Below are 24,937 nucleotides of genomic sequence, written 5' to 3' on the forward strand. Positions count from 1 at the left end.
TGTTGCATAATGTTATGATAGTGATGGAGGCGGGTTGGTATTCACTTGTCTTACACTTTTCCAGTGAGCTGCCGGCCGCGGTGGTCTAGCGGTTCTAGGCGCTCAGTCCGGAACCGCGCGACTGCTACGGTCGCAGGTTCGAATCCTGCCTCGGGCATGGATGTGTGTGATGTCTTTAGGTTAGTTAGGTTTAAGTAGTTCTAAGTTCTAGCGGACTGATGACCACAGATGTTAAGTCCCATAGTGCTCAGAGCCATTTTGATCCAGTGGGCTTACTCACTTTCACATGCAGAAGTGTTGCTGTTATAATCTTGGTGACTACCTAACTGTGTAGAAATGTTTATACCTAGTGGCTGACGTGTTGATTCTTCCATGTACTGAAGCAATGCTGGGCTGTAGTGACATTAAAAAATTTTCTCTCTGCCATTCCGTTACCATCTTGATGTGTAATACCATTATACTATATATATATACAAGAAGTAACATACCGTTATTAGCTATTCTTCCTCGTGTTGCAGTTGTAATGGCCAGTAGTATGTTTCCAACTGTGTGTGGTACTATCGAGACCCAGCCCTATATCATGTCTCACTGTTTTTCTCTTTTAGTTTGTTTTGTAGTAGGCATTTACGAGATGTTATCGCAACAACAGCGTCATTTTTCAATTTTCCTGTTGTATCATGTTGATCGCCTACCTCCTTCAGGTTTTATCCCAAAATAACTACATAATATCTCTCAAGTAACAGTGGTTGTTTCATTTTTGAGGTGAGTTTTATTTGGTCGCCTTAAACGAAAAGACTTGAAGTGCGAGTGGTTCACATTTTTCAGTCATCTGTTTGAATGGAATGAGATAAACTGAAACTGTAGAGTTTCGATTTAGCATTGTAGTACATGAGGTATCACTATTGCTGTGAGCGAAAAGAGGTTGAAAAGTTGTCGACTTCTCACATTATCTGCGATGTATCTTCTGAACACGAAAGAGCCTGGAAAAAAGCACCACAGGCGCAAAGATGCGATCTTGTGCCAGCGGCATAGAGACGGGATATCGATTTCGCCTCGGCCAATTGCCGACCGAGTACAATCCGCCAATGACTGTGCGGCAACGAACAGAAGCTTACTCGAAAGATAGAAGAGCAGCTCCTGCACTTGACAGTCTAGATCGTTGTCCAGAGATAATTTAGATAGGGAACGTCGTTAATGAACTCTTTGAAGTGAACAGACGGTTGTTGTAAATTGCATTTGCTATGTACTGTGAAGTCTGCCTACGATTACTTACACTTACCAATCGAACGAGGTGGTGCAGTGGTTAGACACTGGACTCGCATTCGGGAGGACGACGGTTCAATCCCGCGTCCAGCCATTCTGATTCAGGTTTTCCGTGATTTCCCTAAATCGCTCCAGGCAAATGCCGGGATGGTTCCTCTGAAAGGGCACGGCCGACTTCCTTCCCCATCCTTCCCTAAGCCGATGAGATCGATGACCTCGCTGTCTGGTCTCCATCCCCAAAACAACCAACCAACCAACTTACACTTATCCATTGAGAGTCTTTTTGTGTTGTTTTACATGTAGTGTTCAGGAGTCCCGTATTCAACTAGTCACAAAGAGAGTAAACCATTTAACTCATTTGTGAGACTTTATTACTAATTTGTTAGAGTTTTCTAGAACCTCCATTCTCCTATACTGTTACCTGATCGTGTGGCATAGCTGTTATGTTGTGGGAGGAAGATATTGTGTAAGTGGTGTACTGCACCAGAAACCGTCACACGAACTCACAAACTCGGCCTATCGTAACAGTGGCAACTCGACCTCTACAGCAGTGGCGACGAGGCCTTTACAAAACTGGCGATGAGGGTTTACAAAAATCTGTTCATTAAACCAACTTATTGTTCTTCATCTGTGTGTGAGTAAGGTCACGTGACGCAGGGAACACACAAATAGCGCCCCAGAGAGAAACGAACAGCACTCCACACACGTATGACTTAACGCGCACAACACCATCACGCCACAGCCCAGAGTTGACGCACGGTACCGAACGCTCCAGTTGGCTCAACGATATTATGAATGAATTCGTAACACCGATATTGTTTCTGGCCATAAACGTGTACCAACCGACCGACCGACCAACAAACTATATGTTTGCTGGCACTTTGGCCAACCGACCGACCAACTATCCTTGCCAGTTGGTCTGTTGCGTGCGACCATTCGACAGACGACCCGCCAACCACTTCCATCACTGGCCCCCCTTCCCCTTTTACTAAAAATAACGATGTCATGTGTAGCGCTGTCGTTCCAACCGCCCCTAGAAGTTTGTGACGGCTGAGTAAAGTCGGTCGGATCGTGGGAAAGTTGCACACGAAGTTGATCGGTCGGGTGACTGGTGCGTGTCTACGACCCTTAAGTGAGACTACAAGAACAACAGCAGAGTACACGTGCGGCTCAGAGCCGTTTATTGAGCGCGCCGGCTGCGCGGACACAGCCTGTAGTTACACCGCAGGCTGACGCGGCCCGGGTGGCGCGCGGCGGCTGCGTTGCGGTCGCAGGGGCGGCAGCGGCGTCTCCGCCTCCGCGACATGCGCCGCCTCTCCTCACTGCTGCAGGTCGAACTGCTGGGCGTCGGCGAGAGGCGGCGCAGCTCCTCACGGCGCTTCTGCCTCCGGTGCGGCGCCTCCCAGCGGCTGTCGGAGTAGTAGGCGGCGAGGGCTGGGGCCGACGTGTCCTGCACGACAGGGTCAACACTTAGCGGGGTCGAGTCAACTGCCGAGACCGAGGGGGCACTAGCAGGACTGGCAAATTCCTGCCAAACAGCAGGGAATTTCGTGGCAGTTATGGTAAACTACGTTTCTAGGATATGTAGATTTAGAACATGGGTTTCCAAACTTCTGCTCTGACGGAAAACTTTGAGAATACTGCGCTGCGATGGAATACCTTTATTTTGATGGTTAATAATTTTTTTTTAAATCAGAGAAACTTGTCTTACTCAGTGATTACTTCAGTTTTAAACCATAGCTACTAATACAAAAACCACAATAAGACTTGAAAAAAAGCTGTTAGTACTGTCAACAAATCAGAAAAAACCACCAAGTTACTGACAAGTTTTTTCCAGAATTTTTGTTTAACACCAGTGTTCCGCGGAACAGAATTTGGGAAACCCTGCTATAAGGAAAACTGTTTACAAAAGTGGCCAGAATTTATTCTTTGCAATTTTACGGTAGCGGTGATAAAATACAGAGAGTCAAACATTGCATACAGTTTGCACAGAAACCTGTTACCGTTTTGAGATTCCAAGCACATAAGATTCCAGTACATAAGCAAGCAGTAAAGGAAACCAAGGAGAAATTTTTAAAAGGAATTGGTGATCGGGCAAAAAAACAACTTCGAGATTTGCCGATGACATTGCGAGTATGTGAGAGGCAGCAAAGTCCTTCGGAGAGCTTGGGTTGAGTTTTTGGGGGAAGAGACCAAACGGTGAAATCTTCGGTCTCATCAGATTAAGGAAGAAGGGGGAAGAGAGTCTGCCATGCCCTTTCAAAGGAACTATCCCGGCAATTGCCTGGAGCGATTTAGAGAAATCGGGGAGAATCTAAATCACGATTGCCGCACGCGGGATTGAAACGTCGTCATCCCGAGTGCGAGTCCAGTGTGCTAACCACTGCTCCACCTCGTTCGGTTTTCCTAAAGTTGTTCAGCGTAGAGGATAGTACCTTGAGAAGTGGTTATGAGATGAACGTCAACAAAAGTAAAGCGAGGGATATGGAACGGATATGGAACTCAGAGAAAGCTGAGGCTACTAGATTAGGAAGTAATACAAAAAAAAGGTAGATGAGTTTTCATGTTTGACAAAAAAAAAAACTGTCAATGGCTGAAGTAGGGAGGACATCAAATGGAGATTAGATTATTTATAATAATAAAAGCATTTTGGAAAAAAAATGGATTTGTTTGCATCTAATCCTAAATTTATACGTTATAGAAAATGTCTTCTGAAGACTTGCGTCAGCGATATAGCCGTTTACAGAAGTGAAACGAGCATAATAAACACCTCAGACAAAACGAGAATAAAATCTTTTGAAATATGGTACTTCAGAAAAAGGCTCTAGATTTGACGGCTAGGTAGGATAAGTAATGAAGAGGTACTGAATCTACCTCAGCAAAACAGAATTTTGCGGTACAACTTGACTAAATAATGGATCGGTTGACAGGACACATCCTGAAACGTCAGGAAAAAATTTTGGGAGGGTTGGGGGTATCATGTAGGGGTAGACAAGGAATGAATACTCTGAGAAAATTCAAATGGACGAAGGTTGTAGTAATATCTGTTCAGAGATAAAGAGGCTTGCAAAGGTTAGGCTACCATGGGCAGCTGCATCAAATCACACTTCAGACTGAAAACCACAACAACACCAACAAAAATGTTGCCTGACCGTTGAAATATGATCCTTGCACAAGTTATGTTCAGTTTGACAGGCAAGTGTAATATGCAGATGTCGACATCCTTAGGTGATCAATATAGCTATGGAAATTTCTCCTAAACTGTTGGTACCAATATCAGACGCAACACAATGCAGGGTCTATGGTGCCTTTTCCATTCCTAAAATCAAATTACAGTCTACAGAGCTGAAGCTACTCACCCCAGATGACTTCAACGCCAGCCTCACGAGCACCCCACCGTAAAGTCCGCAGAAATCGCCAAGGTAGATGGGACTCTCCTGTGAACAAAACGACTGATGAGCTGCATGGTAGCCAAAATCTAATTATACTTTCTGATTTAACATGAATACGTTTAAAGGCACAATAAAAGTTATCAAGCTTCAGTGAAATTAGACAATATCGACTTGAGGAACTTTAACCTTAATTATGTATTCGTTCGATGAGACATCGCATGCCAATACAGTGTCTTATGGTTGGTGATGCTGACCAGCGCCTGCAAACACCACTCTCCCATTTTGCTCAAACACATACATCGCCGTAACGGAGGAATGACTCAACTGCTTCCGAATGAAGCCTGAGTTAACAGGGACGAGTATGGATACAAACCTAGTGATTTCGAAGGCATGAGAGACAAGGAGAGGAAACCGGGAAAAAAGGACATTTACTTCACAAACTCTACTGAATAATCGAGTTTGTCTTAAATGAATCTAGTTTCCTAACTTTCTTTATCAGGGCAACATCAAAGGACTGGAAGCTATAAACATCTGTTCGGGAATATAGGTTTTGTTTCTTATAATTTGGAGCGAAAATGCTGTAATTTATCGATTCAAGATTCTTAGCAGCATGTGGGCATACTCGAAACAACCTTAACAACACGTGGGCCCGCCTGAATGTTGCCACGGTTGTTTCGACCATGCTGCAAAAGCTTCACAGGGAAGTGCTTACACGTCGTCAGTTAAGTCCTAATCTCTCCCCACACGATTTTCATAGTTTAGGAGCCCTGAAGAAAAAGGTTCGCGGCTGTTGATTTGCTCCAGAGGAAGAGAGGCGTGTCTGGCAAAAAGCATGTTTTCGTCGACAACCGCAAACATTTTTCCATGAAAGTACTAGCCTTCTTTTCTAACTGTGGGATAATTGTATTAACAGATGCAGCGATTACTTTTGAAATAATAAACAGTTTACTTATTTTTATTCCATCTGCCTCGTTTCGATCTGACTGTCCCTTACAAAAGCACAGAGAGCGGTTCTCTAAATTCGAATGACACTTCATTCGTGTTATTATAAACATGGATACAGAGGGATAGGTTCATGAGTAGAGGCATAAAAGTTGGAATTCGACCATACAGCGCTTACAACTACGTGTCGCTAAGTAATCTTGCTATTGTCCAGAAGTAGTAACAGTAAACCACGATACCGTATAATGCCGTGGACATGCTATACACAATATGGCTGCTTCGAAGCACTGCAGTGTTTTAACGCCTCCAGAGTAAGGAACCACGACGATGCTCACCTGCACACTGTCCCCCAGAGGAACTGGACTGGACACCTCCTCCTCCTCCTCCTCCTCCTCTTCCTTCAGCTGGACACTCCTCTCCTCTTCCTCCTCCTCGCCCCTCACACAGCACGAAAACCAGCGACGGAGCCTCCGCCACATCCTTGCGGACAGAAAGCACTTTAGCTGTAGTTGAGAAATTCAACTGCAATTAAAAGATACGGCAACGCATAATGATGCAACCTCATATAACATTCGTGACACCATAACGCGAAGTCTAGAGATCAAAGGATTTAGGCAGCACCGTACTACACTGCAAACGCAAATTGCATGAAATACCTAATTTTTATCGGTTTCATAGTGCTAACTGCGAATATAACAAAGAAAAATGAAACTTAGCTGAAGCATTCATTTTACAGAGGAAACCAGAAGAAATTTATTGCCAATGCACGTGGAACTACTACATGCGCAAAAAATGAAACTACGAAATGTAAACAATATTCAATGCCCAGTGCGTACTAGTTCAATATATTACATCAGTAAGTACTGTAGATGGTAGTTACAATAACTTACCGTTATGTCTTCATCTAAACTGATTGTTATATGTTTCATGAAAAATTTTATAAAGAAAATGAATCATGAAGGTAAAGTCTATACGAAACTGAGAGAAAAGTTGCCACGACAGAACGAATCAAAAGTGAAAGAGAGTATCTTCGTTGACCCATAGATTCTGGACCTTTAGAGACAAGCAGTTTGATGAAACGTTAGATGAGAGAAGGACGCTGCCTAGGAACGTTTCAATAACGTTTACTTCATTTACTTAGGTAGTAAGAGAGCACGTAATTAAAAGTCACTTGTGGGTGAGCTGTTGTCATGGTACGATTACCTTGGCTGTAACATGTCTCTGAAAGACACTTCCTCATACCGACCTCGACTTCTGCCCTGAATATAGCATAACTCTTCCTGACGAACACTGCGAGCGATTTTATCAGGTTACTGCAGTCTCTGAGAAGAGGTATGGTATGCAGGGAAGTGGTTTACTGGTATTTTGACAGACCCCTGTTGAACTATTGTTAGAGATGCTCTAGCTATAATTTACAAGCGATAACGCAAGCAGAAATGCGCTGCCGGTTTATAGTGTAATCAAAAATTCTTCTAAATGTTACATCAGGACTCTCACGATGGTAAAAGTATTTACAGTACTGAAATTATACACTTGAGCGCTATCTACCGCTATTTTATTGCTTCAGTAGTAGATAAACATTGCGTTGCCCAGGTATTTATTTATAGCTGTGTGTCCACGCCCGTACCGTGCAGTGTCTGGCCTTGTGCTTAATGTTCATAATTTCCTATGTCCTGAACCATGACTCGTACAATGGTATAATTTTGTTGCCGCTCTAAACTGCATATGTCGATACTGTCTGCAACAATGTGTTGAAATGGATTTCATGGAAACGAAGTAATAAATTTAAACGTCCTGCACGGCGCGACAGTTTTTCCTCAACTATGTGTCACACAAAAATATAATTTTGCAGTTTCATTCAGTGCTACATGTGCATACTGTCCGCAAAATGTGATGCAAAACAGTTTGTAGTAAAGGAGTAACAAATCATGACGTCATGCCTCATACGGTACGTTTACTGTATGAATAGCGTAAAAGTGGCGAGGGATAAATTTTTTCCTGTCATCATTTTGCAGGGGTTGTCAAAGATAAAAAATCTCGTAAAGATTTGAAATTATATGCAATGTTTGTTCCAAGTCGCCAAGTGCTATCATTCTCAAATACTTGATGAATAGATTCTGAGAATTCACAACGCGCTGGCTACGCTGCTTTCTCATCCCCACCCCCACCATCTTGCCAGGCCGGTGGTTCTTACCCGACAGCGATTGTTGTCTGATAGTAAGGTACATGTATACCAAGTTTGCTTGAATAGGTCCCGTGGTTTAGGAGGAGATGTGGATCAGGCGTACACACTCTCTCTCTCTCTCTCTCTCTCTCTCTCACACACACACACACACACACACACACACACACACATGTACAAAAACACATCACACATACATACTCTTATATCCATTTCCACCGTCTGCGTTTTACGAGATCGCTGCCAGAAAGAGTGTTTAACGGTGGGCCAGCAGGGAGGAAATAGATAATGACAGTATGGTACAGGAGGGTTTCGCTCGTACACTGACGTCCGCTTCTGGTCTGTTGTGTGTCCTTAAGTTTATCCTCTGAGACATTGTACATGATGCGGCCCCTAAATCCAGGCAAGCGAAACATTTTTTTAAAAAAGCAATTTTATGGAACAAAATAAAAATGAAAATGAAAATCCTGCTACATATAAATAGTTGTATCTTTCAAGAGTAACATTACTCGTATAACCTCCTTCAGCCGCAAAGACCGCCTTTAGTCTTGTCCTGAAGCGATCGCAGGTACACTCTAAAAACAGCACTCTCCATATTCGTGAATGCTGCGTCGATAGCGGTGCGCATAGATGCAACATTAGGATGCGTCCTGTTATTGGTAACTCTTTAGACTACGCTCCAAACATAGTAGTCGAAAGGTTTCAAATGCGGACTGTGCGGTGTTGGTGGGGGGGGGGGGGGGGGGGGGGATTTCTCTGACCAGAACATGTGAACGCTATCCGAGAGCCAGTTTTGAACTACATGGCTCGTATGAGCTCTTCCTCTGATATCCGAGGCATTGTTCCCTCGCTCAATTTCACTACTGCCCCCAATATCCTAAGCGATTGTCACGGGTCCTCCGAAATCAGCGCCTGAGCCTTTTCGATGGCTGCCGCGGTTCGTGACACGCGTTTCCTCGAATGAGGTTTCCTCGCCACGTTAGCGGAACCTTCCCCAGACTTCCCCGAAGCATTATAATTGGCCACAATATCGTAAACAGTTGATATCGGGAACCTGAAGAATCGAACTATTTCAGTGGGCGGACGCCCAGCGCGAATACTTTCGATAATCGCGGTTCTTCGGTTGTACTGCGCACCTGTCCGTAACATCTCGGCCATTTTGAGGTTCTGGGTGTTTACTATATGCCTATGGCTTTCTAGAAAGCCAATCGCGACCTCCGGCAGAACTGCGACTGGCGGGAAATTCAAATTGAAATTTGCCTGGATTTAAGCGCCGCTCCCTGTACATCGGACGTCTGCGTCCTGCTGGACCCCTTCGATGGAAGGGTATTCATCTGTGGCACGTGTAGCGAGCCTGGGCTGCGCTTGCTCTTCGTGTTTAAATGTACTGTCATTTTTCTGAATTCCGTCTTGGATGGCTGTTAGTTTATTTGAATCCACCGGCAGATTGTGTCCCTGTACTAAAGCACGCTGTAAAATCCCCCTCTGTGTGACTGTCATTCACTGACGAGGATACTAAAAGTTAGAAACATTGTTGACTTCTTAGTGAGAGAAACATAATTTAGTAATAAAGAAAATCAGATACGCGTGGAATTTGAGGATGATTCTCGATGGAATCGTTAGTCGCAGCATACAAAGGTACTTACATTACCGAGAGAGGAACGAACGGGTTACTTCCTAGTGCCATATTTCATGATTATGGTTAGTTTTAAGATATAGAAAAAGAACACCTGCTTCGCTTTAGATCGGTGTGCAAAAGCAGTGTGCTTCCCGGTCGAATTAACCTCCTTCTACAACCTCGAAAAACCGCTAAACTCCTTCGCCTTCTCTCTCTGATAGAGGTGTCACCAGACTGTGATAAAAACTATGTACACCGATTTTTTCACTTGAATGGTTATTACTTGATAATGACCGGACTTACTCCCCTCTGCACAAAATCTGTTCAACGTTGAAAAATTAAAGACACCAGAATGTGACAAAACAACATCAACCTTAACATATCTACTGTTTTTCTACAGAGATCACAATATTCCATCTTGCACCTAAATTATTTATTGTAAAGTTTCACCACATAGTGTTTCTTTGGGCGCCGACATTTCTGCTTGTTAAGAACAGTTATTAGTGGGTATTGATTACAGTCTGTTGCTGGTTAGATTCCCTTTACAGCTATTAACTGAATGAAATTGTCTGTCACATGTGGGGAAAGTGACGCACACTGGTGCAACACGCAGTGGACAAGGGAAGCTAATGTTGTCCGTGCCTTCTGTTACGAAGAATGTCCTGTATCTATAATAACATCATTTTATAATCTTACTTGAACGTATTGAAAGATTGCTTTAACAGTTTCGAAGCAGCTCCATTCCCTATTTTTGTGTATTGACGTGTCGAAGAGAACCATAACTTCCTTCCATAGTTGTGGTTGTATGTGTGTATGGTCTGCTTTAATCTTTTACTACAATTAAGCCCCACTTGCTTTCCAGTCTTAACTAAAGTACATTCTCCTCAAGGGTATTAAGAATTTTCGACAATTGCATTACATGCCGGCGTTTCTTTTTTCTATTATTGTAACGGTTTTCGGAAGTCACTGTCACTGGCAAACATCTTTAAATATTTGAAAGGCTATTTGACTGAAGCTGTGTTGATGAATGAGTTAATGTTAAATTTAATAAAAGTTTCAAGAAATGTTCCATGTAAAATATGTGGCTTAAGCTCAACCAATCGCATAAATCCTTTTGATCATGATGGCCGAGCCCTCTGCACCACAGTTTCTTTTTGTTCATGATATTCTACCTTGATGCCTAATGAAGTTTGTCAGTGCAAGTGTTTCATACGGTAAGGGAGATTCTTCACAATGATTAAGAAACTATTTGTGTACTTTCAACATTGCAGCACAGTCAGCAATCGTGATAATCTAATACATAAGAAACTATCAGCCTCGATTGCGTTAATGAAACCAACCATTACCTGGGTTTCAGCCCAAATAATTGAGCCTTTTCGGGCTGTTTTAGTTTTAATTCAAGACCATGCCCTCTCAGACAAATTATAGATTCAGGTATATCCTCTGAAGAAGGCTCAATTATTTGGGCTGTAACCTAGGTAAAGGTTGGTTTCATTAACGCAATCGCGGCTGATAGTGTCTTATACATTATTAAGAAACTGACTTAGTGCCTACTGCTTTGCTCGTGTCGATTGTACACTCTGCGCAGTGTTTATTAAACTTTTTTCGTTACGGAAGTTTTATGTTCACAAATTTCAGGACGTTCTAAATTTTACGTGTTACTTAAGCCCATAGAAGCATTATACTTTCGGTGTGTACTTCTGACCAAAAAGCAATTCTGGCAGCTATAGTCTGAGGTCTTAGTTAATGGTGTCTTTTGAGTTCTTATGGTGATATTTCCGTAACAACTTTCATCTCTTAATATATATTTCTATATTTCTTTAGCTGTCAAATACAAATTTTCGTAGAATTAACTTCAGAAATGTTTCAATGTAACGAATTATTCTTCAAAAATCCTCATACTGTTTCAACCCCCTTAGGGGGTTGAGTTTCCAAAAATACTGGAAACACGAAAAAAAAAGCTAACAGGAAAGTCAAATACCAATTATTATATATGTATCTTTAAAATGCTTTATTGCTACTTAAATAATGTTTTAAAATGTTGTGCATCGTTGGAGCAGCAACCATAAAATGAAATCTTCTTGGAGAAATAGTAAACCACCAGTTAGTAGCAAATTGGAAAGTTTATTGAAATGGCTTTACCATGGTTTCAACGTGTGCACCAGCTGTACTTTGGCGGGAAAATACGATATAACAACCACCATGTTGTGCATGTTTTAATTTATTTCGGAGGTGAAATTTTATATTTAACTGATGCATTTCGCCTAAGTTTTAAAATATCTTTGCCACATCATGTAATCCAGTTGTCTATATCTCCTTGTGAAGAAGAAGTGTTTATGAAAGTTGAAACCATGGTAAAGCAGTTTTAATAAACATTCCAATTTGCACCTGATTAGCTCTTTACTACTTCTACAACACAACGTTAAAAATGAATTATTTTCCAAAAATATTTCACCTAATACTTTACTCCTTTATTCGTGGAATATCCAAAAATCCTGAAGTATGAATCTTTCTTTTCTTAATTTTGACCGATAAAATAAACACCAGTTTTCGTATATATAGCCTCAAAAATGCCTAATTAGCGACATATTTTAAAAAACCCTCTCGTCGTCTATTCATCCTTTTAAGGGTGGAATTACGAGTAGTCCCTTACTTAATGATGCCTACCATAATAAAATCAATATCCTTTCCAAATTTAAAGTTTTGGTCCTTAGGAATTTAGGCTGGGTGATGATGAGTCAGTGACTGACTCAGGGCCTATTTCAGCCCCTTAGCGGCAGAATCTCCAAAAACACTGAAACGCGTCATTTTCATTTCTGTCCCAGAAGTCAAATACCAATCTTATAGATGCAGCTTTAAAAAGTGCTTCAGCAGTTCTTTAATAATGATTCGCTCCAAAAACCTTTCACCAACTAGTTCCCCCGCGCCCTCCCCATAGGGGTTAATTTTCCAAAAATATTGAAAAACGTGTTTCTTTGTTCCTGACCGAGAAACCAAATACCAATTTCCATCGTTCTAGCTTCAAAATTGTATTAATAGCGACGTATTTTCAAGAAAAACCTTTCATCTCCTGTTTCACCCCTTTAGAGGTGGAATTTCGAAAAATTCCTTCTTAAGCGATGCCCATACCGTAATATTACCACCCTCACCAAATTTAAAGTTTCTGTCATTAGAGGTTTGGGCAGGGCGGTGATGAGTCACTCAGGACATTGCCTCTTGTACATAGAGATTTGCCACGCAAAACATTTTTAGTGTATGCCAGTATTTCTATTTGAACATGTATTTATGTTGATGGTGTAAAACAGGACACGTTTATCGGATGCTGCAGCTCGGTATTTCTTTTAGTGACTGTTTTTCACTGTGTTACGTCCAAATACACGTAGAAATACTAAATGCAAGTAATTTACTACAGTCAAAATCTAAAATCGATCGTTAGACAAATACACTAATGCTCCTAATTTGTTGCCGCAGAGCATGTATTATTTATGGAAATATGACAAGGTAAAGCTGCTTATCATTGCCACTCACCATCTTACAAAGGCCGATTATGAATAACGAACTAGCAGCATGTATTGCTTTCACTATGAGCTGAGTATTCAAGTGGTCGCTACAAAGCGTCGTGCAGGAGAAAGTACAGCCGTCTTGGCATCGAAAGAAACGCTCACTGACGAATCACAGATTGTTTTTATCTCCAACTGGTACCACAGGCGTGGCGCCGTAGCACTTTTCCTTCAGGGTGCTCTTAAGTTTAATTGAAACAGGCCTACACCAAGCTGCCTGTTTCTCATTAAACTCAAGTGTTCTCAGAAATCCAACACACAATATATCTTCAGCATATTACTGATCACAAGGCGCTTTATCCCGTATCAGCCTTAGGTGACTCGAAAATAAATCGTTGCTAGCTGAAACAGTGGTCTGAAGGAGCTATGCTGTTGTTATCTGATCTACAATGAATTCCTGAAGCCACAATAACCAATGACATCGACACATCAAATTTCAGGAAGTTCAAAAACTACTGTTTTCAAAAGTCACCATCTGAACCCTTAATGAGGTATCTGAGCAGGCCTAATAAAGGTTTGCATCGTTGTCATTTCTTGTATATGATCTCTTTTGTATGGCTTACGCACATACACGACTACGTATAACGGAACATGGCGAAATAATAGCAATATTATGTAGTTAGATAGACGTGCCCCAAAACGTGCAGAATTTTCCGTGATGGACTTCTTTGTCATCACTAAATTGTGAAGCGTATTATTCAGTCAAGAATATCATACCTATTTCATTTGGAACACAGATCGTGACGTATTAGTATTTACGTTTGCGATTATGTCAACAACGGTGAAATATTACAATGCGGTATATAAAAAGACTGACTAGTAGGGTAAGATGTAGCTCATTCCATATCATTCACGACGATAAACACTACCGTAAAGTACACAGCGTGCGGCAATAAAGAAGACCCGTCACCTGCACTTATTGTGACAGTGTTGCGGGCATCCCATCACAGAAATCTTACAAACGATCTGAACGCACTGTAATGTGTCTGTGATCACACCACTTGCCGTGTTAATTCATTTCATGTAACGTACACTAGTCTTCTTTCTGAGATGACCATGATGACAGATATTTCATAAACTTTTGACTAAACAGAAAGACTCTGTAAAACGCCGCTTCCTTTGGACGCAAAATGAAAATATAAAATAGTACCCGAAACCCAACAAAAGTCCCAGAATCCAAGATCCAGATATCAAGTCCCACCGGAATAGCAAGTGTACACTCCTGGAAATGGAAATAAGAACACCGTGAATTCATTGTCCCAGGAAGGGGAAACTTTATTGACACATTCCTGGGGTCAGGTACATCACATGATCACACTGACAGAACCACAGGCACATAGACACAGGCAACAGAGCATGCACAATGTCGGCACTAGTACAGTGTATATCCACCTTTCGCAGCAATGCAGGCTGCTATTCTCCCATGGAGACGATCGTAGAGATGCTGGATGTAGTCCTGTGGAACGGCTTGCCATGCCATTTCCACCTGGCGCCTCAGTTGGACCAGCGTTCGTGCTGGACGTGCAGACCGCGTGAGACGACGCTTCATCCAGTCCCAAACATGCTCAATGGGGGACAGGTCCGGAGATCTTGCTGGCCAGGGTAGTTGACTTACACCTTCTAGAGCACGTTGGGTGGCACGGGATACATGCGGACGGGCATTGTCCTGTTGGAACAGCAAGTTCCCTTGCCGGTCTAGGAATGGTAGAACGATGGGTTCCATGACGGTTTGGATGTTCCGTGCACTATTCAGTGTCCCCTCGACGATCACCAGTGGTGTACGGCCAGTGTAGGAGATCGCTCCCCACACCATGATGCCGGGTGTTGGCCCTGTGTGCCTCGGTCGTATGTAGTCCTGATTGTGGCGCTCACCTGCACGGCGCCAAACACGCATACGACCATCATTGGCACCAAGGCAGAAGCGACTCTCATCGCTGAAGACGACACGTCTCCATTCGTCCCTCCATTCACGCCTGTCGCGACACCACTGGAGGCGGGCTGCACGATGTTGGGGCGTGAGCGGAAGACGGCCTAACGGTGTGCGGGACCGTAGCCCAGCTTCATGGAGACGGTTGCGAATGGTCCTCGCCGATACCCCAGGAGCAACAGTGTCCCTAATTTGCTGGGAAGTGGCGGTGTGGTCCCCTACGGCACTGCGTAGGATCCTACGGTCTTGGCGTGCATCCGTGCGTCGCTGCGGTCCGGTCCCAGGTCGACGGGCATGTGCACCTTCCGCCGACCACTGGCGACAACATCGATGTACTGTGGAGACCTCACGCCCCACGTGTTGAGCAATTCGGCGGTACGTCCACCCGGCCTCCCGCATGCCCACTATACGCCCTCGCTCAAAGTCCGTCAACTGCACACACGGTTCACGTCCACGCTGTCGCGGCATGCTACCAGTGTTAAAGACTGCGATGGAGCTCCGTATGCCTCGGCAAACTGGCTGACACTGACGGCGGCGGTGCACAAATGCTGCGCAGCTAGCGCCATTCGGCGGCCAACACCGCGGTTCCTGGTGTGTCCGCTGTGCCGTGCGTGTGATCATTGCTTGTACAGCCCTCTCTCGCAGTGTCGGAGCAAGTATGGTGAGTCTGACACACCGGTGTCAATGTGTTCTTTTTTCCATTTCCAGGAGTGTATATAGAAAAGAAATACAGTATAAAGTGTCTTAAGGTTTTAAAAAGAGAAAGAAAAGAAATAGAATTCATTACTTTAAAATTAAAATAATAGTAGATCGCAAAGTAGTGTACTTATAGATCACGGAATAGAAAAAGTGAACTCAAAGAATACTCCCTGTGAGTACTCTTTGAGGACACTGCGTAATACAGAAGAAAAAAGTCACACATTGTTAAGGTGCTGCTAGCGCTTGCTGCATCACGTCGTATCTCAACGTATGCTCTCGTACATAGGCGCGACGAGATTGTTTTTGTGTGTTTTTTGGAAATTTTGCGATCTGCTTGGGATCATTGAACTCGAAATTGGTAGATCAGCAACCCTGAATATACCATTACGTAAAGGCAAGGGAGGAAAAGATCGGAACTTGTCTTAAATTGATTATCATAGAGGGAAGACTGAACTTTACCCCAAAGTAATAGACTGTTAGCAATTTACCGATATAGGAAGTGAACATTCGTATTGAATAGTGAGAAACTACTGAAGTTTCGTTAAAGTAGCAAATGAAATCTGAATCTTGTTGCAAACTCTTTGACGGAAACGTAACTAATTCCACCCAGCTTAGGGAGAAGTTATTTCCTTAATACAGTAATAGTACGTGAATAGCCTAGAAGAAACCAGCATAAAGTGGATTTACTGTGTGATATTTATTTCAAACCATTTAATATTGTGTGTCTATGAAATATTTAATTGTGCGACTACATAGATGCATAAATATTCTTTGCCGCGTTAGACAGTTGTTGTACCGACTCGAACTATTAAGCTTACGTAAACTGAAAGCTTTAGGGGAGAAACTATTGCCGCACACGGGCTGTAGCCATAGTTGGTACAAGCATAGCCATTGGTGTGCAACAACGAGTAGGTGTGCTCGTACACGGCGGGGAGCATAGAATTATTTGAACTGGTTGGCATCATCGATACGCAGTCGGCGTGAATACACTGCGGCAGGACAGATTTTTTTGTGTAATGTTCCTCATCAGACAATATTACCGCTAGTTGGTCGGAGCACGAATATCATCAACGAACATTTCCAATATATCTTAAGAGGAGCAGTTACATCCGTAAAGCTTCTAAAAGTCGTAACAGTAAATAAGAAACGCCTAAATGAATCTGACTGCAAGGAAATTGTACCATAGCATAACATCAAGAAGTAATTAGACTAGAGAGGTGTTCAGAAGGTATTCTACTCGCCCAGGTGTAACCTTACAACATCAATACGTGAGAGTACGTGAGTTGACATGAGTAACATCACAGATCTGTAAGAAGTGTGTTTGTATGTGAAAGGCTTGATGCTGTGGTAACGATATCCGAATGAAACCGGTGGAAGGTGAGAGAAGTAAAATGAGCGTTAAGAAAGCAACGCTAAAGCAGTAACAAAATTGTAAAATTTTCAAAAAAATCATTATTTTATTTCCTTGTGAAACGCTGTGTACCTTCTAAAATATGAGTCAAAAAGTGTAATCCCTGAAAAGAATTTGTTGTATGGCATTCCGAGCTCCTGCTCTCGCGCCTCGAATGACCAGAAACGGCTAACCTGTGCCAACTCGATACCCCCTGTAGTGTCTGGGAATAGTTAGAAGAATTTCAAAACAATAATGCGTTATTAATTTATGAATTTTCTTCCCATTGCCTGGACGAGAGACTTCAGTCGATGATACATCTGAGAGAAAGTACCATCACAGCTGTATCTTCAGAATGCCTTTATTTGCTACACGACTAGTTTCGGCGGCACATTAACGCCACCCTCAGGCCCGACCATCGCGAAAAGAGTATTTTATTTCCGTGGCGCATTTAGTGTTGGGTCGTTGTTACTAGCACACGTGGCCTAGCTTTAATCGGGAGTCTATTCTCGACAACGTGTTGTCTCCAATGCCACTGGACTCCTGATGAAAGCTAGCCCACGTGTGCTAGTAACAACGACCCAACACTAAATGCCCCACGGAAATCAAATACTCTTTTGGCAGCGGCGGGACCTGAGGATGGCGGTAATCTGCCGCCGAAACTAGTCGTGTGATGCAATAAAGACATTATCAATATACAGCTGTGGTGGCACTTTTTCTCATATAATAATGCGTTAGCTTGGCGTCGGCAAGTGGCAGTATGTGTACGAAAGAGAAAATTCTTCCTCTTCAGTTTTTGATTTGTGTGTGCAGTATTGACTTTTGATAGGTCATCTGTGAGCTTACAGCACACAGTTTTGACTTTAGAGTAAGAGTGAAAAAAAAATGGTTCAAATGTCTCTGAGCACTATGGGACTTAATATCTATGGTCATCAGTCCCCTAGAACTTAGAACTACTTAATCCTAACTAACCTTATGACATCACACAACACCCAGTCATCACGAGGCAGAGAAAATCCCTGATCCCGCCGGGAATCGAACCCGGGAACCCGGGCGTGGGAAGCGAGTAAGAGTGAGTGGCAGGAGAGTGTACTCTGGCAGGGAAGGTACGAAAACATCGTATCCAACGCGGCGGTAGAAGCAACATGTAATCAAATCGTCCAGAGAACAGATATGAGGCCGAGAGCAATTCGGAAGAAGTCAGTGCCTCTGCTGAGAAACTGAAAGACAATGACCAGGATTTAAATCTGAAATACCGATTGACTACAGTGTTTGCTCTGTTGTGTCTCAACACCTGAAATGTAAAACGTGCAATGTAGACGTCACGTTGCAAGAACGAAGTCCTCGAGGCTGAGACTTCACAATAATCACTGCTTGTCCAAACTGGCCATAAGTTGTTATACAATGTGTTAAGTTTGTACCGAATGCATTGGAAATCAACCGTCGAATCGTCCTAGCAATGCGCCTGCTTGGGCCAGGTGCAAACGGAACTGTGAAGTTTTGAGCGTCCATAGAATTCCCTCGCCCGATTATCCAATCATTCTACGATAAACCAGTAGGTATGATTTCGATCGTAACGGTAAGACTACGACAGGCTAGTCAATGGATGGGAGATTAATGGTGAGAGTTTTCTAAATGCAGAATTTTTTTATTGTTCTTGTCTGTAACACGTTTCAGAACTTGCAAAGCGTTATTGTCGGAATATGATTTTTCGAAACGGCGCCCAAAACGTAATTCCAAAAATTTTCAGTCTCTTTGACTTTAAAATTTAACAACAACTTTGAAACAGCATTTCAGAGTGAAAACGTAAGGGGATTTTCGATTGGTTAATTGAAACAACATTTAGTAACAAATGGCAGTCTCTTTTGGAGATAATTGAACGCCGTTATCAAATACTCGCCAATTGCACAAAAATCAATGTTTCCTTAAATCCCCTCCTTGAGTCACTAGCTACAGTGCGTGCCACAGATCGCCTCATATTCAGCACGCCTCACGAGAATTGCTGCAATGTCACCGTTTCGTAACATTTTCCGACAATAACTTTTCTGATATACAAGGTGATTCTAATTAAACTTTCAGATAACACCACTGCTCAGAATGACGTCAAATTGGAACGGAATATTATAGGAGAAGGGGGACAACGTATGGCAGAGGAAAAAAAAATTGTGTGAAAATTGATCGATATGTGGCGCTGTATGTGTCAGAATACGTAAATGAAAACGCCTGTCATGCGCACGACACATTGAAGTTAGTATAAACCGTGGGCATTTATCCACACTCATCAGATCCTTTCTGTCGGACAGGTATTTTTAGTATAAGGTTGGGAATGTCCTGTCTGACCGTTTTAAGCAGGAGAACTGTGTCCCTCAAGGAAGTGTCCTCAGTGTGACAGCTTTCGCAATTGCCATCAATAGTATTGCGTCCACAGTACGACGGCCCGTGCAGTGCTCCTTGTTTCTGGACGATTTCTCCATTTTCTGTGCGTCTTCCTCCCTCACAGCTGCTACACGCCAATTACAGCTGACACTCGTGCGATTGGAGGAATGGTCTCAGACCACGGGCTTTAAATTTTCTCTGGAGAAGACCGTTTGTGTAGATTTTAACCGTTCCCGTTCTCATTTTAATCTCCCTGTTTTAAAACTAGGAAACACTGTTCTCCCCTTTATGGAAAAAGTGAAATATCTCGGGCTTATTTTGATGAGACGCTCACATGGTTGCCACACTTAAAGGATCTAAAAGTCCGCTGTTTCAAGGCTTTAAACGTCCTTAAATGCGTCAGTCATAGATCCTGGGGCGCTGACAGGGCACGTCTGCTCCAACTTTATAAGGCCTTTGTGCGACCTCGACTGGAATGCGGATGTCAAGCTTATGGCTCTGCAAGACCTTCCTACCTCAAAATGTTGGATGTGATTCACCATGACGGTATTAGGCTTATCGCACGAGTCCAGTTGCTAGCCTGTGTGTCGAGGCGGGAGAGCCTCCGCTGTCCATTCGGCGTCTTCTCCTCGTGGTACGGCACGCGTACAGGACCAAGTCCACTCCTCTTTCATTGGCTTCCAACACTTTTTCCCTGCCGGCACTGGCACGTCTCTTCCGCCACCGTCCGGTGGCAACAAAGCCGTTTGGCATTCGTGCAAAGGAGAGTCTCGAGTCAGTACACCTGGAGGGCATTAAGGTACTCCACCAGGGATGGAGTAGGGGATCTCCCTGGCGACTACAAAGGCCAAGATTACTTCTTGATCTGGCTGCTCACAGGAAGTATTGTACCCCGGACCTCTTTTTTAAAATTAAACTTACTGAGATTTTAGAACGTCATTCCGATTTTATTACTGTTTACACGGATGGGTCTAAACAGGGGGATTTTATGGGCTGCTCTGCTGTGTTTCCCGATACTGTCCATCGGATAGGGCTCCCAGAGCAGTTCTCAGTTTACTATGCAGAACTGTTTGCCATTCTGCAAGCATTAGAGCATATGCGCCGACATCGTGGCACGAAATTCATCATTTGCTCCGATTCCCAAAGTGCTCTACACCCTCTTGAACAGATGTACCCAGCAGATCGAATGGTGCAAGAAGTGCAGGACGCACTCCTGCTCTTGCAAAAGCAGGGTAAGGATGTAATTTTCTGCTGGGCTCCAGGGCACATAGGGATTCTTGGAAATGAACTTGCAGACGCGGCTGCCAAGGAGGCTTGCTCCATCCCACCTCCTGCTCGCTGTTCCGTCCCCCTGCAGGCAATAACATCATTCGTGACTCGGAATGTCATGCGTTGGTGGGAGGCTCTGTGGCTGGAAGTGAGGGATAATAAGTTGCGAGCGGTGAAGGATTCTGTCCGATCGTGGCTTACCTCCTTCCGACAACGACGAGCTAAGGAAGTAGCCCTTACACGGCTTAGAATAGGACATTGTACTTTGACACATGGTTACGTCGTGAGGAGCCACCAACATATCAGACATGTGGGACACAGCTGTCGATACGACATATTTTAACTGAGTGTGTTTTATATGCGGGTTTGAGGGAAGATTTCAGTTTCCACCCGACCTACCCTCTCTTTTAACTAATAATGAGGCGAGTGTCGCTAGAGTTTTACGTTTTTGTGTTGTGTCTGGCCTTCTTCCCAAAATATTGGGATTGAAGTCTTAATGTGCTGTCCAGTAGTTTGGTCACCCATTATTTGTAAGTGGTCACTCAGCCACCGTTAATTATTTTTACCTGTTTGTACTGCTATTTTATTTTTAGTTTTATCTCCCTGTTTTGATGTGCTGTGTCCAATCTTGCAATTTGAACAATACCCATTCTCTCACAGTTCGGCTCTGACTTGAACTTTTGGGAACGGGCGCTGATAACCTCGCTGTTGTGCGCCCTAAAATACTAATAATCATCATCATAAAACGCCTGTCATGCGCACTACCCATTGAAGTTGGTATAAAAACTCCGGGTACACTGCTTTTCCTCCATTCGCTTCTACGACGTTTGTCATAACTGCCTCAATGCAGAATCGCGCTCTGCTTGTGAAACTGTATTACAAGAATGATGACTGTGTCCACGTCACTCTGCAGAAGATCCGGACACTATAGGGTGTGAAAAAAGGCGTTGGTCCGATGACTTCCGCGGGTCTGGAGAATTTTTTTAGACCTGCCAGTAGGAGCGGCCTTTGCTTTAGAATTTCTTGATCGTAAGGAAGTGGACAATGATTGGCCTTGGAAGATTTCGTGGGCAGACGAAGCCCACTTCCATCTGACAGGATACGTCGATACACAGAATTGTCGAATATGGGCAACGGAAAACCTAGACACAAGTCAACCAGTACCACTTCATACTGAAAAGGTCACTGTGTGATGTGAGTTGGCGGCATAGTTTATCACAGGGCAATATTTTTTCGAGGAGACAGGTATTCCCGGTCTTGTTACTTGTACCGTCACTGGTAAGCGCTATGACCGTCTTTTGCGCAACCGCGTCTTTCCAACCCTCCAACAGCGTGGATGTGTGGATGGGATCACTTTTATGGAACATGGCGCACCTCCGCACATTGCAAATCCAGTTAAGCAGCTGCTGAAGCGCCATTTCGGAAATGCTTGAATTATCATCCGCCATTTCCCTACAGCCTGTCCGTCCCGATCACCTGATCTTATCCGTGTGACTTCTGGTTATGGGGCTATCTGAAAGGTGTTGTGTTCAGTGTTCCGATTACAAACTTAGCTGCGCTGAAGACACGCTCTGCGCAACACATTCTGAACGTGACCCAGAAAACACTTCGATCAGTTGTGGAACATTCTGTTTCTCGATTTAAACGTGTTGCGGAAAACTGTGGACAGGATATGGTACAAATGGATCTGAGCACAATGGGCCTTAACTGCTGAGGTCATCAGTCCCCTAGAACTTAGAAGTACTTCAACCTAACCAACATAAGGACATCACACACATCCATGTCCGAGGGCTGGACAAGATACTGAACATGTTTTGCGCCGGCCACACGGAAATTAATAATCGTATTTGATTTTGGTTGATGCTTTTTATGCGGTTTTTGGTCTCGGGACAATTGAAAACCGATGTGATTGATGCTTTTTATGCGGTTTATGGCCTCAGGACAAATAAAAACCGATGTGATTCATGCTTTTATTCGGTTTTTGACCTCAGCACAATTAAAAACCGATTTTTCCCATCCGAAGTGATGTGACCTTGCGGTGGTGGATGAGTTTACGTAACTATCACTATCACACCTATACACCCATGCATGCTGAGTAGTACAGTTTGTTTATCGTCAAACAGACAACTTAGGCACTTTTGTATGAATCATGTGTCACTTGTAGTCGATCACTACTAAATTATGACGCTTACAGCGCTATCTACTGCTACATTCTGTAACTATTTATTTTTCTTCTGCCATACCATTTCCCAGTTCTGCGATAATGTACCGCTGCAACTTGGCGTCATTCTGACCAAAGGTGTTACTACTACAGCAGTTTGAAATTTTAACTTTAATTATAATCTCTCTGTACTTAAATATATGCTCAGTATCTATCACAAGTATTATTCCTCTCTTACGTTTCCTTCTGAAAAAAAAACTGCAATAAAACGAATTTTTAGGCCATTACAGTAGTGTTATCTATTTAAGTTTTCAATCAATTTTGAAAGCAAAATTTTACCGGTGGCCACATCGAAAAGTCTAACATTGCACTGGTCTACCTGAAGTTAGTTAACGGTTCAAACTCGTCTACTGAGTCACTCACTGACTGTAATAGAACCACAGCATCTATTTATTATTCAGAGAAAACCTGATAGATCGTAACGAATACAGCTCATGGCGGCAAACATAGGAAGCATGACGAGGATGTCTGCAGATGGTACTGTTGACTGTAGGGAAGTTGCAACGTCAGAAGTCTGTGGGCTGCAGTGAGAACTGTAGAGGATCGATGATCGATGTTTGATGCAGTGATGAGCAGCTGACGCTCAACATAAATGAACGTAACGCATTGCGTCTGAGTGATGGATTACCATTCGATTAGATTATTAGCGAGAAATCCCTGGAAGCAGCAAGACATGTAAAATAGCTGGGAGCAACCTGAAGTGACTTGAGGGAACAGTATATGCCAGCCTGAAAACCTTTGAAAGACACCTAGAGAGATATAATTCGTTTTACATCTACATCGCCATGATTACTCTGCATGTCATAGTTACGTGTTTGACAGACAGTTCATAGCACCACCTTTACACTATTTCTCGAGCGTTCCCCTCTTTAATATCACATGGGGAGAAAGCACTCCTTAATCCTTCCGCGCAAGCTCTGATTTCCTTTGTTTCATTACGGTAGTAATTTCTGCTGATACAGATGCTTTCGGAAGAGTGAATGTGCGACTAAAATTCGTGAAAAGGCACTCACGAGAACGAAAAATCACCTTTCCTTAATGAGTGTCATCCAGAATTCGACTATCACGTCCATGTTACTCCGTCGCCTGTTTCGTGATGCACAGAAGGAGCTGCTCTTCGTTGAACTTTTTCGGTGTCCTCCGTCAGTCCTATCTGGTATGGATCCCATACTGCGCAGCATTATTCCAAGTACAGTGCCGTCAGTCTCTTCCGTAGATTTTTTGCATCTTGTAAATGTTCCGCAAAAAGACACAACCTTTGAGTCGTCGTACTCAAACATTTTCTATGTGACGGCTCCAAAATAAGTTGATCGTGACAGTAGTTCCTAGATATTTCTAACGGCTATCAAAAAGTTTCCGTTCGTAGGCAGAAAAGTCTAGAATCAGTATGCCAATCAGGCAAAATCGCCATGAGCATTGAGGACATCGTCCCACCGACGCACCAGCTTCAAGATACCCGTTTGGAGAACAAAAAAAATGGTTCAAATGGCTCTGAGCACTACGGGACTCAACTGCTGAGGTCATTAGTCCCCTAGAACCTAGAACTAGTTAAACCTAACTAACCTAAGGACAGCACAAACATCCATGCCCGAGGCAGGATTCGAACCTGCGACCGTAGCGGTCCTGCGGTTCCAGACTGTAACGCCTTTAACCGCACGGCCACTTCGGCCGGCATTTGGAGAACACCTCATCCTACTATATGAAGAAGGTCGTAACTACCTGCTGCACGTCTTCGTCCGACAGAATCTTCGTCCTTCGGCAACTGAGAAAAGAATAACAGCAGATTGGTCCTGTTTGAAAACATTTGGCAATGACGTCGCCATAGTTCACCTTTACGTATTTAGTGCATGAGCCATGCCGGCTTTGCGGCTATCGATATTTGTTCAGAGATGCTAACCTTTCGGTTCTGGTGGGTTGGTCGCCAGGTGGCGTGGCGTTGGGCGGATCGACGGGTCAGCCAGTGAGTTTGAGTTGGGAGGGGAGAGAAGACGGTGCGTTTACCCAAGGAGGGGAGCTAACCCGGTCGGTGAAGAGGTTTATTTTGGAAAGGCATTGTACAGGCGCCAGTTGTAACGGCTATGTTTGAGATGTACTGCGC

This window comes from Schistocerca americana, chromosome 6 (genome assembly GCF_021461395.2).
Source record: "Schistocerca americana isolate TAMUIC-IGC-003095 chromosome 6, iqSchAmer2.1, whole genome shotgun sequence".
Classification (NCBI taxonomy): domain Eukaryota; kingdom Metazoa; phylum Arthropoda; class Insecta; order Orthoptera; family Acrididae; genus Schistocerca; species Schistocerca americana.